The sequence below is a fragment of the Vicia villosa genome, unplaced genomic scaffold (genome assembly GCF_029867415.1).
Source record: "Vicia villosa cultivar HV-30 ecotype Madison, WI unplaced genomic scaffold, Vvil1.0 ctg.000009F_1_1_3, whole genome shotgun sequence".
In the NCBI taxonomy this organism is placed as follows: Eukaryota; Viridiplantae; Streptophyta; class Magnoliopsida; order Fabales; family Fabaceae; genus Vicia; species Vicia villosa.
Window position 1 is genome coordinate 250,302 of NW_026704939.1, and position 19,553 is coordinate 269,854.

The following is a 19,553-nucleotide window of genomic DNA, read 5'->3' on the forward strand; positions in this document are numbered from 1 at the left end:
ACCTTTTGAGGTTGAAGAATAACCAAGAAAGATGCCTTTGTCAGATTTAGAGTCAAATTTTCCTAGAGAATCTTTGTTGTTAAGAATATAACAATAGCATCCAAAAATATGAAATATTTGGAGTTCTATTTTTCCATAGTTCATAAGGAGTTTTCTTCAAAATTTTCCTTATCATTACTCGATTTAAAACATAGCATGAAGTGTTGATAGCTTCAGCCCAAAAATATTTTTCAACATTTGATTCGTTAATCATAGTTCTAGCCATTTCTTGCAGAGTTCTATTTTTTCTTTCTACAACACCATTTTGTTGAGGTGTTCTTGGACAAGAGAAATTGTGAGATATACCATTTTCATCAAAGAAGGTTTTAAAGGAAATATTTTCAAATTCTCCTCCATGATCACTTCTTACAGCAACAATATTTGAATTTTTTTCATTTTGAACTTTTTTGCAAAAGATTTTGAATGCTTCAAAAGAGTCATCTTTATTTTTTAAGAAAAGTACCCATGTGTACCTTGGAAAATCATCAACAATGACCAACCCATATCTTTTCCCACTCAGACTTGAAGTTTTTACAGGGCCAAACAAATCAATATGAAGAAGTTCTAAAGGTTTGTGTGTTGACACAATATTTTTTGAATGAAAGCTACTTTTGACTTGTTTGCCTTTTATGCAAGCTTCACAGATTGAGTCTTTTTCAAATTTTAGTTTGGGAAGACCTCTAACAAGATCTAGTTTTGAAAGTGTTGAAATATTTTTCATACTTGTATGACCACATCTTCTGTGCCATAGCCATTTATCCTTTTCCTTGGATAAAAAATAAGATTAAGATGAAAGGTCATCTCAATAAAATGTATAAAGATTTTTGTGTCTTTTTCCTAAAAAAAGAATCTTGTCAGAAGATGGGATTTTTACAATACATGAATTTTAATTGAAACTAACTTCATAGCCATCATCACATAGTTGACTAATGCTAAGAAGGTTATGTTTTAATCCTTCCACGTATTGCACATTGTTTATAAAGATATTACCTTTTTTACCTATGGAACCAATACCTTTGATTTTTGCTTTATCATTGTTTCCAAAGGTTACAGTTCCACCTTCTTTATTCTTGAAGGAAATAAAGCTTTCCCTATCTCCAGTCATATGTCTTGAGCAACCACTGTCCAAGTACCAAGGCTTTTTCTTGAGGGTCAGAAGACATTTATGCATGATGTGTTAGTAGCTTTTTAGGTACCCATATTTTTTTGGGTCCTTTATTGTTAGAAACATGACTTTTTTGATATATTAGTTTTTTTTTGAAATAACAATGTTTTTCAAGATGATTTGTTTTCTTACAATAACAACATTTTGGTTTGGTAATGTTTTTCTCTTTTAAAAGAATTTTTTCTTTTATTTGGGTCTTAGTTCTATTCTTATTTGGAAGAAAAAAATTCTCATAAATCATTTGATTTTCAGATTGTTTAAATCCTAAGCCAGCTTTATCAAAAAACCCTGACTGAGATCCCATTATTTTTTGAAAGGTTTAAGTAGATTTCACAAATGAAGTTATGTCTTTAGTAAGAGTTTCTACTTGATTTTCAAGATTTTCAATTTTATCTTGATTGCTAGAAGGTTTGATTTTTTCATTAATAACTTTCTAATGTAATGATAAACATGAATATGCCTTTTGTAACTCCTTAATGGTTTCTAAATGTTTTGAGTTGGATTTTATTAGATCTTCTTTTTCAGTTTTAAGAGTATGAATTTGTTCTCTTTGGAATAAGCATTTTTGAGTTAAGATATTTGAACTTCTAATAGATTATCGAACAAAATTCCTATCTCTTTGCAAGTATAACAAAATTTTGGTGTACTTACCTCTTCAGAGTCAGAGTTGGTCATCAGGCATAAGTTAGCTTCCTCATCTTCAGCTTCAGAGTTAGATTTTTCTGAGTCATCCCATTGTGCAAGCATAGATTTCTTTTTAGAGGAGAAATTCCTTTGAGTTTTGTGTGGATATTCTGTTTTGAAGTGTCCAAGTTTGTTGCATCCATAACATGTAATCATGCTTTTATCAATCTCTGGTTTCTGGTAATCTTTCCTGGGTTGAAACGACCTTCTGTTCTGATTTCTTTTTAATATCATTTATTGAATTATTCTAAAGATTAAAGCCAAATCATTCTCATCTTCAGATAGGAATCCGGTCTCTTCTTCATTTGTTCCTTGTGAGGTGGAGATTTGAGATGCAGAATTTTGAGAAGTTTTAAGAGCTACCATTTTTCCTTTTCTTTGTGGTTTATCTTCATTGAGGATACCTTCATGAGCACGAAGATATCCTATAAGTTCTTCAACTTGTAGAATCTTTAGATCTTTTGCTTGTGAGATAGCTGTTACCATAGGTCTCCAAATTTTTGGAAGACATCTCAAGATTTTTCTATATCTTTCATGAGTAGTATAAGCTTTACCCAGTGATCTTAGTTCATTGACGATTACAGTGAATCTAGAGAACATTTCATCTAAGGTTTCTTCTTCCTTCATTTCGAAGGTTTCAAATTTCCTGACTCCTAGATCAATTCTTTCTTCTTTAACATGACTTGTTCCTTCATGATGTATTTAGAGAGCATCCCAGATTTCTTTAGCAGTTGTGCATTCTTCTATCCGGTCGTACTCTTCCCTGCTAAGAGCACATGATAATATAAATTGAGCTTTAGAGTTTAGTAGTACCTTATCGTTTTCTTCCTTTGTCCATTGTAACTGAATTTTTGGAACTGACGCAACTGTGTCTGTTGCAGTAGTCATTGGTGTGTAGTTGCCATTTTCAACAACAGACCACATGTTGTTATCTTGAGATAGCAAAAACAATCTCATCTTACCTTTCCAGTAATAGTAGTCAGAACCATTAAAGTAAGGAGGCCTATGTGATGATCCTCCTTCAGCTATAAACTTTGTATCAGCCATTCCTGTTTTTGATCGATTAACTCTAACACGGTTAAGTGTTCTGTATATTCAGAGCCTGTAGCTCTGATACCAATTGATGGAATAAGGTAAGACACAACAAGGGGGTTAGATTGTGTCCCTTTTAAAATTTATCTAAGTATTTAAAAAATGGCTTTGATGAGAAGAAAATGATTAGTAATAACTTTAGAGGTTTAAGTAATTAATGTTAGTGTGTGTGATAAAATATAGTTGTGAATAATATAAGAAAAAGATTATAAAGAAAGAACACAAGAAAACTTATCCTGGTTCACCAACTTGGTTAGCCCAGTCCCCACACCCTGTGAGATTATCCTTTATTGAATCTTCTTACAATAACTTTTTCTTCTATGTATTCTTAGCCTCACCAGGCTTACACTTCTGAATGGTATAGCTTACAGATAGCTTACAAAATGATTGGTTTGTATATCTATGATATACTTTGTGATCTTAGGATGTTTACAATAAATTCGTAAATACTCTCCATCCAAAAACTTGATGCGTCCGCAAGTGCACGGATATATCGAAGTAATATAAAAGATTGTCGAACCTCAGAGACCAATGTCAACCTACTGTAATCTATTGTTACTTTGTAAAGCTAAGGCTAATGAATGTTTGATTAAGGGGAACCTAAGAACTAAAACTGAAATAAAACTAAGATTAAGATAAATATAAGAAAAGAGAGACCGGAATGTGATTCCGCGTTCCTAAAGGGCTAATAGAAAACGGGTACTAATTACGACTATAACTTAGTTCCGTAAAATATATCAACTTAAAGACTCTGCCTCACGCTCTCACGGTATTAACTAAAGCCATACTTCCTAATCCCAAGATTTTGCTCTCGCTCGCCCGGTAACTAAGAAATATATTTTGAAAGCCAATAATATCCTAAACGCATCTAAAGTGCTCTCGCTGTATTTAGATTTGTTGCCTAATTTCCACTATCCGATTCGATCCCCACGCTCTCGCAGTGTCGGCTCTAACCTTAATTGATTTCTCACTCTCGTGACAAAATGGTGTTAAATAACCTCTCACTCTCGTGACAAAGCTATTTAAATTAGACTTGGAAATTAAAACCCAAACAGAATTTTAATCATAAATTCGCACCTATTATTTTCTACCGAGTCCCGTCGGTAACGACGGTCCTCATACGCCGGACTCAAAACAATTTAGCCGGACATGGAATTAAGCGTAAACAAATTAAACAGGCGAATTGAAATTAAGAGCAACATAGAAATTAAATTAAACAAAACGATAAATAATAATAGTAATAATAAAGCGATAAAATAAAACCTGTAAATAATGCAAAAAGGAAAGCTGGAATTAATTTCTGAAATAAACTTCGCGTGCATTAGTTGGAATTGAAATTGGATTATACCGGCACTTGACAATTAGGTAACAGAATTGATAAGAAAGAAAACATAAAATAAATCTAACAGTGTGGTAGTTCCTCAATGTGAGAAACTACCACTTTTACATGGTAGAAAAACTGCCTAAAAACTAAAGAAGGAGAAGCTCTGCCGAAAAAGAGAAGAGAGCGGCCTCCTCTTTTCTGATTAATGCTGAGTATTTATATTGCTGCTTGGCTTTCTAGGTTGAGAAAATATAGGAAGAAGTGGCATTCCTAGCTTGACTAAGTTGGAGCGTGGATGTAGGATATACGTTGATCCATTTTCACTTGAGAGAAGTTCGTTCAAAGCGTTGAGCTACGTGGCCAGGAAAATAGGAGAACACTATGCATTACTGGGCAATGGTATGACGCCGACCGGCGTGGCTTGGTGTGTGCCGACCGGCAGGAAGGGTGTGACGCCGACCGGCAGGGAGCTCATTCCTGCGCTTTGGGCCTTGGTCACGGTTTGGGCCTTGTTCCTTTTCCTCTTCATTCCTTCACCTCCTCCCTTTTCTTTTATATTTTGTTCTATTTTTACTTCATTTCTACTTCTTTTTCTTCCTTTTATCACATGAGCTTGTAAACATTAAATCCTGAAAATACAATAGAATACCGGCATAATACTAATATAAAGCAACGAAATTAAATAAAAATAAAGATATAATTTATGTAAATCGAATCAAATATACGATATATTTACGTGTTATCAATGGCAGTGAGTAAAACTAATTGAGATTGTATATGATAACTCTAATATTTATTTGTTCACTATATGGTAGTGAATATATAATATAATATGTAGAGTGTATGATAACTTTATGGTTGAGAACTTTGGCTTTCTTTGAATGCTTGTGGGAATTTTCGGTGCAAGAGAATATAGCATGTGTCTTCTAGTATTAGAGCAAGGCCAAGTATGTGAGAGAAGTGCCGAGAGTTACTTTGAGTAATGCTGGGAGCTTTGTCTTTATTTGTTGTAAGACTTGGTCTTGGCAAGACTTGGTCTTGGCAAGACTTGGTCTTGGTTCTGAGTAATGCTAACAGCTGGAAATTCTGACATTTGACTCTTTCCACAAAGACTAATTCTTGGCAAAGAAATTCTGGAGGAGTAACTCTGGGGCAGAAACTCTGGGACAGTAATTCTGAGAGAGTAACTCTGGGACCATAATTCTGGGAGAGTAACTCTGAGACGCTAACTCTGGGAGAGTAACTCTGGGACGTTAATTCTGGAGAGTAACTCTGGGATAGAAAATCTGAAGGAGTAACTCTGGGACAGAAAATCTGAGGCACTAATTCTGGGAGATTAATTCTTGTTTCTTCTTAGTTTAATTATGAGAGTTACTATAGAAATTCTGAGAATTTCTTATGAACTGAAAGCTTTGTTCTTTGTTAGTACAGTCTTGAATCATCATATTAAAACTTTGTTTGATAGAGGCCATAAATTGTTTAGATGATAAATTGATGAAATCACCTTGGAGTTTCTTTGATAAAATAGTTTGTAATATTCAAAACATTAACTGAATATGTTTCAACAATAGGGTGGTGTAAGGACAATTTTATATGTACTTGTTATCTACCATTTCCATCATGACCATTGGGGACTTTATACATGTACTTTGTATTTTCTGTTCTGTCGCACGCTCGCGAAAATCAGACAGAGTCGCCACCAATATATTTATCCCAAAGAGGGAAAGGAATATCAGAAAACCTGGAATAAAGAAAGGATAAGAGAAGGTCTTTCGACCAGAGATAGGGTACGGGAGTCGGTTACGCGAGGGGAAGGTACTAGCACCCCTCACGCCCATCGTACTCGATGGTATCCACCTATGTTTGTTCTATTCTAAGGGAGTATAAATCTAAAGCTTAATTACTAAGGGAATGCATGCAAATGAAAGAAACACGGGGAAAATAAGGGTTATAAATAGTTGTGCTCGCTTAGGCCCCGCGACCTAATGCCTACGTATCCTTTTCAGGAATCAGAGCGCCGTAGTTCGGCTATTTAGTTTTTGTTTGTTTTTGTGTTTTTTAGTGGACGAAGTTACATTCGCACTCCGCTGCTCGACCTCTGGAGTCTTAAGCTGGGAATGGAGCGGAAGTAACGTGTCCGATTAGGAGAAAGAATGCCCTGATTTAACGAACCAGATGATTTGCAAGCTTGCACTCTTCAATCAATGTCCTGATTCGAAGCAGAGAGACACCCCAATCTAGGAGGACTTCAATGAACATAGAGCCATATGATTATACCTCAGTCTTCCTTGTTCTCCGATCAAACTTCTTTGTAATAAAGCTCTTTCTTTGCTAGCCTTTTGAATAGTACCAATGATACGACTGCATGAATGTGAGTTATGACCTAAGTGATGTATGTACATGAACCATAAGCCATATGAGTAGGGTAGGACAAATTTGGGGTATGACAGCTGCCCCTATTTAATCGTCTTAAACCTGAGAGCGAGATTGGCGCTAGCCTTTCAAGCATTCAAGGTAGAAGAAGATTAAATACCAAGTAACCTGAAAATTTGTCTTATGATGAGATGTGATCCACTGGGGATAAGATGATGTCAAATCCACTAAGGAAAACTGCGTCAATTCTGGATCGAACGAAGTAACCCTGGGTTAGGAATGAAGTGGAATTCAACTCTGGGTTGAGTGGGAAAAAGACAAGAAGACAACCATCAACTCTGGGTTGAGTGGAAAAAAGAGAAGGGTCAACTCTGGGTTGAGTAAAAGATAACCGTCAACTCTGGGTTGAGTGGGAAAAGAAACAAGAAGAAATATCCGTCAACTCTGGGTGAGAGGGAAAGAAACAAGACAACCATCAACTCTGGGTTGAGTGGGAAAAAGATAAGCATCAACTCTGGGTTGAATAAAAGACAAACATCAACTCTGGGTTGAATAAAAGGTGACCGTCAACTCTGAGTGAGTGGGAAAGAAACAAGACGACCATCAACTCTGGGTTGAGTGGGAAAAAGATAAGCATCAACTCTGGGTTGAATAAAAGACAAACATCAACTCTGGGTTGAATAAAAGGTGACCGTCAACTCTGGGTGAGTGGGGAAAAGGTAAGGGTCAACTCTGGGTTGAATAAAGGAAGACCGTCAACTCTGGGTGAGTGGGAAAAGATAATTAACTCGGGGTTAAAAGATGAAAGGAAGGTCAACTCTAGGTTGAACACAAAGACACCAACTCTGGGTTGAAGCAAGATGAACATGATTGACTTGAGGAGATGACACCACAATGGTAACTCTGAGTGCCCCAGTGGAATATCAATTGATTGCTTATAGAGAACCCATCTGATGAGTAACTTGGCTTATGCTTCACATGCAAATGTTTGATTTATTTGTGCACTTCTGGAGATGCAATGTTATGGATTCTATATGCAGTGTACTGATTGATTAGGGTTTCTGCTTTGTGCGGGGAATAGATTAGGTGGAGTTTTGAAACTCTGCTTGATTCAAGGTGAGGTGGATGCCCCTGATTTGTTGATGATTGGATCATGCGGGAGAAATGATGATGAAAATGCAATGATATGCATGATGTATGTATGATTATGAATGGAATGATTGTTTCCATGATACTAGGAGTGAATGGAGGGTTCCTTGCAAGGTTGTTGCTTGAAGGACAACACTTGTGAAGGTGAGGTGTTTAGTTTGACTCCTCGACACTTGTCTTGATATCTGACACTTGCTTGGGGATGGAAGAAAGAATTGTCACTAGCTTGCCCCAGCTTGTATGACCTTTTGAGATAGAATTTTGACATGCTTGAATCATGGAGATGTGCAATGGTTTGCCCCAGTGTGGATGAAGGGATGAATGCCCCAGATTGGAAGGAACTCTTCCACCAGATGGGTGCTTCAGAGACTTGCTTTGTGGATGACCAACCTTTGCCCTTGTAAGATTACTCGATTGGAATTTCAATGTTGGACTTTCCTTGGTATCAAGAATTTACTTTCTGATTAGAGACAAATCTGTTTTGCAAGGGATAATGAGAAATGCGATGCACATGTTAATCTCAAAGAAAAAGTTTTATTTGTCAAAATGTTGTATTGATACTAACACAAGTGACACAGCAACATTAGGAGTCAGTTTTGACATGATTTATAGTTTGTATGCTCTCGGAACGAACCATGCCTCAATTAGGACTTTTGAGGGTTGTAACGTGGCCGGGTTCACGGTTTGAGAAACAAAGGATAAAGGCTCAAGTTCTACTTAACCCACCCCTCTTCGTGATGTTCTCCAGTCCTACGTTCAGATAGTTTGACACGAGTGTTCGCCTTTCAGGAAGGATTGTGATGGATGAGGATCCTTTATGGCTTTGATGGAGGTGGCAGTCAGCCTTTGGTGCTTTCGTTGATGGTCACAACAACTTGTCCCTAGGAGGATTTTTCTTTTGCTTAGTCTTTCCCTTTCCCTAACTTTTGCCTGAACAAGAAGTTTCTTTTGATTTTGGTTTTCGTTGTCCAACGGGATATGCCCTAATTTTTGCCTAAGTCAATTGCTTCAAAGTTTTTCATTTTCTTTCTTTTTGACTTAGCGGGCTACTATTTCTTTTTTTTTATTCATAATTCATACTTTCTTTTTTTCTTTTTTGTCTCGTTCGGGAACAAGTTGTATGACTTTTGTGATTGACTTGAACGAAAGGTTGTAACTGCCTTCTTCTCGGCGAATGAGAGACATCCATTGTGGATTGTGCTCTTATTCCTTTGTTGCGAGACATGATATGTAATTGATCCTCTGATGGAATACCTGAAAGTTGAGCGCTCGGTCGCACTAACTGAAGACTACCCTGCCCCTGGTTAAGATTGAGGGTTTTGTATATTTGAAAAGAAACTACTACTCCTTAGGCTCAAAAGGGTTGACGAAGGTTTCACTCCCTTATAACTCCAGTGTTTAGGAATTGAAATAATGCATGTACATCGTCAGCAGGATCTTGTTCCAAAAGCATACAGTTAGTAGTTCATGTGTTTTTTGATTTTTCATCATTCTCCTTTTTTAGTTGCTTAAGACAAATGAGTTGAATATCAATGAACATAATGACAAGATGAAATGATTTGAGATTAACATGTATATTGCATTATTTTTATTTATTCAAACAGAATGAGTTTCTTATAATGAGAAGTACTTGATAACAACGAAAATAGTACAATTGAAGATACTAGAGAAATCTGAACAATGGCAAGATTGGCCTTATTTTGATGCAAATGAAATGTTCTCTGACAAACACAAAGTCTTTAGGCTCCAATGGTGGAAGGTGCCCCCCTTTAGGGGGCATGGAGTTTTATGATGATAGCTTGATCTTATTTATAATTCCCCATGATTCTTCTTCTGTGAGCTCTTATTAGATATCGGTGTGGAGGAATCGCCTTGATTGATATGAATGTGAGGAAGAGTGGTAAGAGTCTTGATAACCATGGATGCACATGCATGAATGCAAAAATGTTAATGAAGATGCAAATGTATCATAAATCAGGATCAAGGATCAAGGCCTCTTGGATAACAACTTCTCATGGTCAATAAGATATGGTCGAATCCTCCAGATTCAGAGGTTCGACGTTGCTTTCTGGATAAATAGCTTGTGCATAAGTCAAAGATGGTCGAATCCTCCAGATTCAGAGGTTCGACGTTGATTCTGATAGATAACTGATGTAGAACTTCTGTATAAGTCAAATGTCCCAGGATCAAAGGTTTGACGCCTTTTATTGAATAGCAGAAATCCGGGTATGATGAAGGTCAAGTTTCCTGTCCCATCCCAATCTCACGGGTATGTAGTCTAGACACGGACAAGTGGTTCCTAATGGTCACTAGGGTCTACAGTTCCCATGGGGTACAAAGTGTTTGAGGCAACAAGCGTGCCAGACACAGTGTTCCATGAAAGAACCTCGCCCAGTTGTGGTACCTCATGTCAAGCTCGATCATAGCAAGCGCTACGGGAGTCAACATGAGCATCCACGCTAATCCTATGTGTCACTGGCCTGGGTAGTGGGCCTTTTACCTCACAAAACCCCCCCACCTGCAAAACAAAGCAGAAAAATATGTGGCCCCCACGGGGGCCCATAATATAGTCCAGAATGCGAGAAAATAAACATGATATGCAAGCATAAACTAAACAATGCAAAAGATAAACAATATATAAGCACACCCAATAAACAAACAAGCAAACAAAGGCTAGGATCGACTCGCTAAGTACGGACCCGCAATAGGTCTAACGTCCCCAGCAGAGTCGCCAGCTGTCGCACGCTCGCGAAAATCAGACAGAGTCGCCACCAATATATTTATCCCAAAGAGGGAAAGGAATATCAGAAAACCTGGAATAAAGAAAGGATAAGAGAAGGTCTTTCGACCAGAGATAGGGTACGGGAGTCGGTTACGCGAGGGGAAGGTACTAGCACCCCTCACGCCCATCGTACTCGATGGTATCCACCTATGTTTGTTCTATTCTAAGGGAGTATAAATCTAAAGCTTAATTACTAAGGGAATGCATGCAAATGAAAGAAACACGGGGAAAATAAGGGTTATAAATAGTTGTGCTCGCTTAGGCCCCGCGACCTAATGCCTACGTATCCTTTTCAGGAATCAGAGCGTCGTAGTTCGGCTCTTTAGTTTTTGTTTGTTTTTGTGTTTTTTAGTGGACGAAGTTACATTTGCACTCCGCTGCTCGACCTCTGGAGTCTTAAGCTGGGAATGGAGCGGAAGTAACGTGTCCGATTAGGAGAAAGAATGCCCTGATTTAACGAACCAGATGATTTGCAAGCTTGCACTCTTCAATCAATGTCCTGATTCGAAGCAGAGAGACACCCCAATCTAGGAGGACTTCAATGAACATAGAGCCACATGATTATACCTCAGTCTTCCTTGTTCTCCGATCAAACTTCTTTGCAATAAAGCTCTTTCTTTGCTAGCCTTTTGAATAGTACCAATGATACGACTGCATGAATGTGAGTTATGACCTAAGTGATGTATGTACATGAACCATAAGCCATATGAGTAGGGTAGGACAAATTTGGGGTATGACATGTTCTACCTTCCAACGAATCTACCCTTCTATATAAAGGAAGTCATTGGAAGAATTTGAAATCAACGAATTAGTTCTACAAAACTACACCAAAGCGTTGTGCAAACTCTGTTGAGAAAATCTTTGTATAGTTTTGTATTTTTAGCAACAAGCTTTTGTTCATATCTTGCTTTCAACACTTTTGTGTTATTATACTTGAACAATGTGTAATCTGGTTATTGGAAGCATCTTTACATACACATTTGTAATCAACGTTAGTTGATATATGCCTTAGGGGACTAAGTGATAGTCAGAATTATAAAAAAGACTTTGGTTGCGGTCATAGTGATTTCACGATAAGGATCAACTGAACTTATTGGGGTGTCAGTGAGGTTGATCATTAGCTTATTGTGGTTGTCTGTAATCGTTGGATTATAGTGGATTAAGTCCTTGTTGATAAGGAGAAATCACCTTGGCAGGTGGATTGGAGTAACTACGTTAACAGTGAACCAGGATAAAAATAACGGTGTCATTTATTTTTATTCACTTTTTAACCTTATGTTTTGAGTTGTAAAATGATTATATTTGGTGCAACCCAATTCAAACCCGTCTTTCTTATATTTCTCGCACCTTTAGTATTATATCTCTCTCAAGGTCTTCATTCAGAATAACTACCACTAAGATTGTAGAAACTTTGTTCATGTGGAGCGTGTAGAGACGTTTTCTTCGTTCAAGGCTTGTGATTGTTCTTCTAATTCTGCATTGAAGTGTTAATCTTCATAAGAGGTAATTGTTCTATCATTGGCCATGCTCATTTCGTAAAGATCAACTTAAGGGAGGGGGAAATTCTATTGTGTTTTATATTGTATTTTCTCTTCACTGACCGTGGTAAAATGTTATGCCCCCCACACTCATCCCTCTTATTAAATGTAACAACCGTGGGGAAAAATCCACGCGCCAAAATGCCAAAATGATTTTTCTAGGAATCAAATTTATGACCCAACCATTTATCATCTCGGTTGGCATACCCATAAGTAGGGAAAATTAACGCGATATCCAATTTTTACCACGGAATTAGCTTGAGAGGGAAAGTGGTGCGCTTTCTTTGGCACCCTTCGTAACCACATACAACCAACCTTGGTGAAACCCCTTTCTCCAACCGAGGTGATATATGTTTTTTGTAATAGTAGAGAAAATCTTGACTCCCTTAAGTTGATCGAATAAGTCATCAATTTGAGAAAGGGAATACTTGTTCTTAATATTGACCTCGTTGAATTGGCAGTAGTCTATGAATAGCTTCATCCCACAGTCTTTCTTCTTCCCTAACAGCATCGGTGCATCTAGAAGACACATTGGGTCTATAAAATTATTCTCCAATAACTCTTATAATTGGATCTTTAGTTCCTTCAAGTCTATCGGAGACATCTGCTATGATATAACAAACATTGGTCTAACCCTTGGGACTAATAGTGAAGTCCGCCTCTCTCTTGAGGAAAGGGTGTGATATCTTCTAGGAAAACGTCTTTCAATTCTCAAACCACAAAAAAGAGTTTATACTTATCCTTGCGTCAAAGTCTGTCTCTGGCATTAGAATAAAAACATTTTTTGACAAAGAGACGGTGAATAATTTGGACCGTGTTCACTAAGAGTGGGGAGTTTACTTCATCTTGTACCATAATGACCAGTGGATTTGAAGATGATATTTTTCTCACAACCAACATATAATAAATTTTTGGAATCAACCCATCTCTAGAACCACATTTATATCTTGACAGACAGGCATATTAAATCTATTATGAAAAGTTTGATCTGTTTAAATTATCAAATGATAATTAAAACAAAATATCATATAAATTTTTAGTCCGCATAAATCATCCATCCCACTTTGTAAAATATATCGTATTATTTAAAGTGATTCTAACATACTAATTATATATAGTCTACTTTTAAGATTTTATTAAATTCACCATTATATTTTAATTTTAGTAAAATTACTCAAATAATAATACTAATAATAAATTTTTTTGATGAATAAAATATTGTTGAAGAGTCCGGGAAAATCGGAAGCACCAACAGACATCTAATGTTCTAGAACCACAAGAGAGAAAGATGTCACATTTTCACTCAAAACCTTAAAGTATTAGAAAAATAAATCATTTCTCTTATAAATCCAACATTTCACTGTTCATAAGCGATGTAGGACTTACTCACATATACACTCAACATTCTCTCACACAAGTGTGAGTTCCACATTTTATAACAGGATCCAACACGAGTCCTCCCACCAAATCAGAACACATACGGTACAGACACGCAATGCTATAGGACCATGAGAGAGAGAGAGAGAGAGAGAGAGAGAGAGAGGTGTCACATCGCCATCCAAAATTTTAAGGCATTAGATAAATGAATCATCTCTCTTATAAATCCAATATTTTACTCATTCATAGGTGTCGCACGCTCGCGAAAATGAACAGAGTCGCCACCAATATATTTATCCCATAAGGGAAAGGAATATCAGAAAACCTAACAAAGGAAGGAACAGGGTCTTGCGACCAGAGAATCAAGGTACGGGAGTCGGTTACGCAAGGGGAAGGTATTAGCACCCCTCACGCCCATCGTACTCGATGGTATCCACCTATGTTTGTTTCTATCTAAAGGGTGTACACTATGTCTATGTCTAAATGCGAAATGAAGGCAAAATGTAGGGAAAATAAAGAATTGTACTCGCACGGGCCCTACCCCGCTGCCTACGTATCCTTTTCAGGAATCAGAGTTACCGTAGCTCGGCTCACGATTTTCTATTTGTTTTTGTGTTTTTTAGTTGGGCGGAGTCAACGCTCGCGTTCTTGCACAAGGGGACAGCCTAGGATGCAATGGAACGGAGATACGATGCCCTTAAGAAGAAGAAAGAGATTGGTTTGTGTCTTTTAGGGTAGATGAGTGATGAACAGTACCCAATACCGGGCCACTCACCACTTACTCTACTTTGCTTTAGTCTGAACCATTGTTAGATGTTTTAAGTGTTTTTGGTTGCGTATTTTTTAAGGGAATTTACTTCACGATTCGAATCACATAAAATGTATAATGATCGAGAAGCAGATTAGGGAATGAATCCCACTCACTTCCATCCCATTATGTAATGTTTGAGAAACAGATTAGAGAATGAATCTCACTCATTTCTCTCCCATTAATTAATGTTTGAGAAACAGATTAGGGAATGAATCCCACTCGTTTCTCTCCCATTAAGTAGTGACCGAGAAACAGATTAGGGAATGAATCCCACTCGTTTCTATGCCACTAAGTGATCGAGAAATAGATTAGGGAATGAATCCCACTCATTTCTCTATCACTTTCTTAATGTGATTCGCATCTTCCGTTTATTAGGTATTTTAAAGAGTTGAAAAGAAAAAGAATGCAAAAGAAACTAATTCTAAATTCTAGTCTAAGTTGTCTATACAAGTCTAAATCCTAATGTTAACATGGGGTAGATTCTAAAAGAAGCATACAAGTAGTACTAACAATATAGGCCAAAAATATGGCTAAAGATACAAGTGACAAAATCACACAAGCATTATACAAAATAACATGGAACTAGCACAAAAACGATTCAAGCATCAATGCGAACTTAGACTAAAAACTACTATTTTTTATGGCATTTTTATGAAGAACTTAAATGTCAAAATTGACCTAAAAAATCTACTATTTTTTTTATGAGTTTTTTAATGGGAGAAACTATGACTAAAATTATTTCTAAAAATCACCTAAATCTACCTAGAAAAAACATGATTTTATTGTCTCTTTTATTATCTAAAAAAAAGGTAGTAAAACTAACTAAAAAAACCTAAAGTCTAGCATGAAAACAATATGGATCCAGGGGGTGTGAAATTGATTTTATGGTGTGGAGAGCAGTTCAGGCGTAGGGCCCAGAATTGAGCCCATGGGCGCTTTTTGTTGCAGATTTGTTTAGTTTTTTTTTTTTTTTTACAAAAAATGGTGGTGGGCTAAGGAAGGGGGTGGAGATAGCAAATGGCCCAAGGCTGAGTTTTTGTTCAGATTATTGGTAAGAATGGAGACGTCATGGGCCAAAGGGGGTGAGATGGCAATTCGGCCCAATGCATATTGTTGATCCAGATTTCATTGACAATTAACTCTAATTACTCTCCCCTAATATCAGTTAACTCATTTTGTTAGAAACTAAACCTTGTTATATTTCAATTAAACTCCAAATAACTATCAATTATGCCTCAGACTTTATAGTATTCAATCAATTAATAACAGATTAATTATTATCAAATGAAAATAAAATAAAAGGGGCTAGGGTTACCGAATGTGACGATTGGACTTTGGGCTCAGTCCTTCTTCTCCTCCTCACGAGCAACGGCGAGCGACCGGAGATCTCCTTCTCAAACGACGATGACGGTGCAGCGGCCACTCCCCGATTAGCTTCGACTTTCCGATGAAAGACTCTTTCGGCTCTCAATCTCTATTCGCTCTCACGCCACATCCAGCGAACTCGCGCCGCAACGATGGTGTTCGTCATCTCCGAGTCACTCTCAATCGAATGTGTCTTCTGATTCAATCTAACGGAGCTTGTCTGGTGCACCTTCAGTCGTCATGAGATCCTTCATGTAATCTTATTCGATCTTCCTCTTTTCGCAATTTTCTCTCCTTCTTTCCTTTGGATCTTCCTTGAATCGTTATTGAAGATTGATCGTTGGTGATGCAGAGCAGTGGAGGATTGATGAAGGAAGAAAGATGAAGATCCGTAGAAGTTTGACTTTGAAGTTAGGTCTGGTTTTTTGTTCTCCTCTCAATTTTTGTTAAATTTCTCTGTTAGTTTTCTCCTCTTCTCATTTCTGTTTCTTTTCTGTTGACGATGATGATGAGATTGAAGATGTGAAGATGAAGAATGTATGAAGAGGTTTCTTTTTCTGCAGGTTTAGAGTTGATTCAAAGAAGATTGAGGTTGAAGAGCTTGTTGAAGATGGATAATGGTGGATGGGAGAGAGTGAATCGAGGGAGTACAAAGGTGGGAATGGTGGAGTCAGGGCGATGAAGTGAATATGATGGTGAAGAGTTGAAGAAGAAGATGATGATGGAATGGAATCGTGGGAGTTCAGAAGTGGGGAATGGATTGAGAATGGTGAAGTGAAGGGAGTGATTGAAGAATTATCGAGATGAAGGTGATGATGGTGAGAGAATGAGCGTGTGTCCAGAGTGAAGGAAGAGAGATTCTGTTATATAGTATCCGGGAGAATCAAGATTGATTGAGAGGTTAGTTATCCTGCATTTTTCTGTTACAATCTGTTGAAGTGGTTAGTTCTGTTTAGAGTTTGTTATTTTTCTGTTATGGCTGTTAGAAGTTGCAAGTTAAAGTGAAATGCTGTTCTGAGGTGGTTATAGTTTGTAACTGAATCTGTTTTGGTTGTTAGAATGGGACTGATTGATAGTTAATTTAGAAGTTTGGTTAGAAGTTATAGGTATTTTATTCTCTGGTTAATGTGTATATGTATACTGCAGGATATGGTTGCCATGATGGCGGATTGTTTTGATATTTGCAGGGCTGTTTTTGCTGTTGCACAAACTGAGCAACGAAAACTAGACTCTGGGCAGCTTTGGCAAGGAATGACATTGTTTGCTGCTGGTTGTGCAGGCTGGTGGCGGAGGGTATTGAACATGAAGCCCATGGTTCGATGTACTGAAATGTGGAGCAAAGATGGAACAGGAATTTGTAAAAAACAGGCTTTATTGTAACTCGTAACATTTTTGTGTGGAATGTATTATGATGTATATGATATCTTGGACGTGTAATGGAGCATGGTTGGTTTAAGGATGATGTTTAGAGGTTAGGAACAAAAGGCTAGACTATTTTGTAATATATTTTTGCATTGGATATTGAATGGTGTTTGTAATCCTCTGAATGTTTGAATGAAAGAAAAGATTTTTGTAACGGATTGGACTTTTGTAATGAATGAGAACCTTTGGACCCTTGAATTTATCTCTTGATTTTATGGGTATCCCAACAATGTTTCTTCCAATTTACCTCCAGATCTCAATGACAATAAGAATGAATGAAACTTGGATAATACTTGAACGAGCTTGAATCGAATGTTGAACTTTTTTCAAGTAATAAAGCTTTTGCAAATATTCCAAATTCCTTCCACTTTATCTTCCAACCTTGTATGCTTGAGAACTTTGATTCATTTAACAAATGAAAACACAAATTCTACTTTAAAGTGCTAATGAATCCGAATTCGACTTCACTTCTCAAAGGAACATTGGCTTCAATTCAATCTTCTAATCCATATCAAACTTGCATGACACGCACCAAGTAACCGAAAGAATAGAACTTAAATTCCATCTCCATTTAATGGGCCTCAATGAGCACATACCCAAAACTTCTAATTCCTTTATTTGAGAGACAACTTCACGACTTTATTTATTCGAGAAAGAATCAAAGTATTAATTTCAAGCAAATTTATCTGAATCCTTGATGAACCACCTAAATATCTGATCTCTTGAGAAGCCCTGAGTTCAATGGAGTTCATGATGACCAAATGCCTCGTACCGAGATCCAAGTGGAACTCAGCTTGCTTTATAACCTTTGATCACATGCTTTTAGATATTAATGATGCATGAGTTATGTTAATGCCCTAATGGATATATGCAAATGAGATGCAAAAGTCTAAGCCAGTTGGAAATTAAAGGGTAGGACAAATTTGGGGTATGACAGCTGCCCCTATTTAATCGTCTTAAACCTGAAGGTGAGATTGGCGTTAGCCTTTCGAACATTCAAGGTAGAAGAAGATTAAATATCAAGACCTGAAATTTGTCCTGAAGAAAAGATGGTGTAAGTGTTATCCTTATTTTTATTTTGATATCTGCTGGGGAAAGAGAATTCTCTTTTTGTTTTTCTGGTGGAAGAATTTACAGTGGGTAATTGGAAGAAGGGTGATAGCTTGTAACGTGGTAACGGTGCCAATACAGGTTCTCAATGGAAATGGTTGTGTGGGAAATGACTGAAAGGAATAGACCTCGTGGCGGTCTACGACTCAACGTCGAGAAGATCTCGTGGCGATCAACTCGTCAACAGAAGAAAAGGGAATAAGATCTCGTGGCGATCTATGACCCAACATCGAGAAGATCTCGTGGCGATCAACTCGTCAACAGAAGAAAAGGGAATAAGATCTCGTGGCGACCTATGACTCAACATCGAAAGAAGATCTCGTGCGATCTTCCACACTTTAGGAGGAATAAGATCTCGTGGCGATCTATGACTCAACATCGAAAGATCTCGTGGCGATCAACTCGTCAACAGAAGAAAAGGGAATAAGGTCTCGTGGCGACCTATGACTCAACATCGAAAGAAGATCTCGTGCGATCTTCCACACTTCAGGAGGAATAAGATCTCGTGGCGATCTATGACTCAACATCGAAAGAAGATCTCGTGCGATCTCCCACACTTTAGGAGGAATAAGATCTCGTGGCGATCTATGACTCAACATTGAAAGAAGATCTCGTGCGATTTACGACTCAACGTCAGGACTGAAAGGAATAAGATCTCGTGGCGATCTATGACTCAACATCGAAAGAAGATCTCGTGGCGATCAACTACACTTTAGGAGGAATAAGATCTCGTGGCGATCTATGACTCAACATCGACCCGACATCAGGGGGCAAAAGAGGAATTGGGTTTGACATGGTTTGCCAGGTTGAAGATTGGTTTCTTAAAAGGGGTTGCCAGGTTAGAGTTGGGCTTTGAAAGGGTTTGCCAGGTCGGAAACTGGGCTTAAAATGTTTTCCCATACGGGGGAAGGGACCACGGAGACTAGTGACGACTAGACTCGATCAAAAAGACATAATCACGAAGATGTTGATGCTTGCGAGGCATAAGAATTACATTAATCCCTCAGGCCAAAGGCGGGGTGTAACTCCTCAAGATTGGCAATCGTTCGAATTGCCACACACCAAGTATGGTTACTCAAACGATTGAAAAATGAGATGGGTTGAATGCCCACCCTCATTCGCACTCTAATATGCGCGTAGCACACGGGAAATAACCACGACAAGACTAGTGACGACTAGACTTGACAAGAAGACGAAGATTTTGATGCTTGCGAAGCATAAGAATTACAATAATCCCTCAGGCCAAAGGCGGGGTGTAACTCTTCAAGAGCGGCAATCGTTCGAATTGCCACACACCAAGTATGGTTATCCAAACGCTTGAA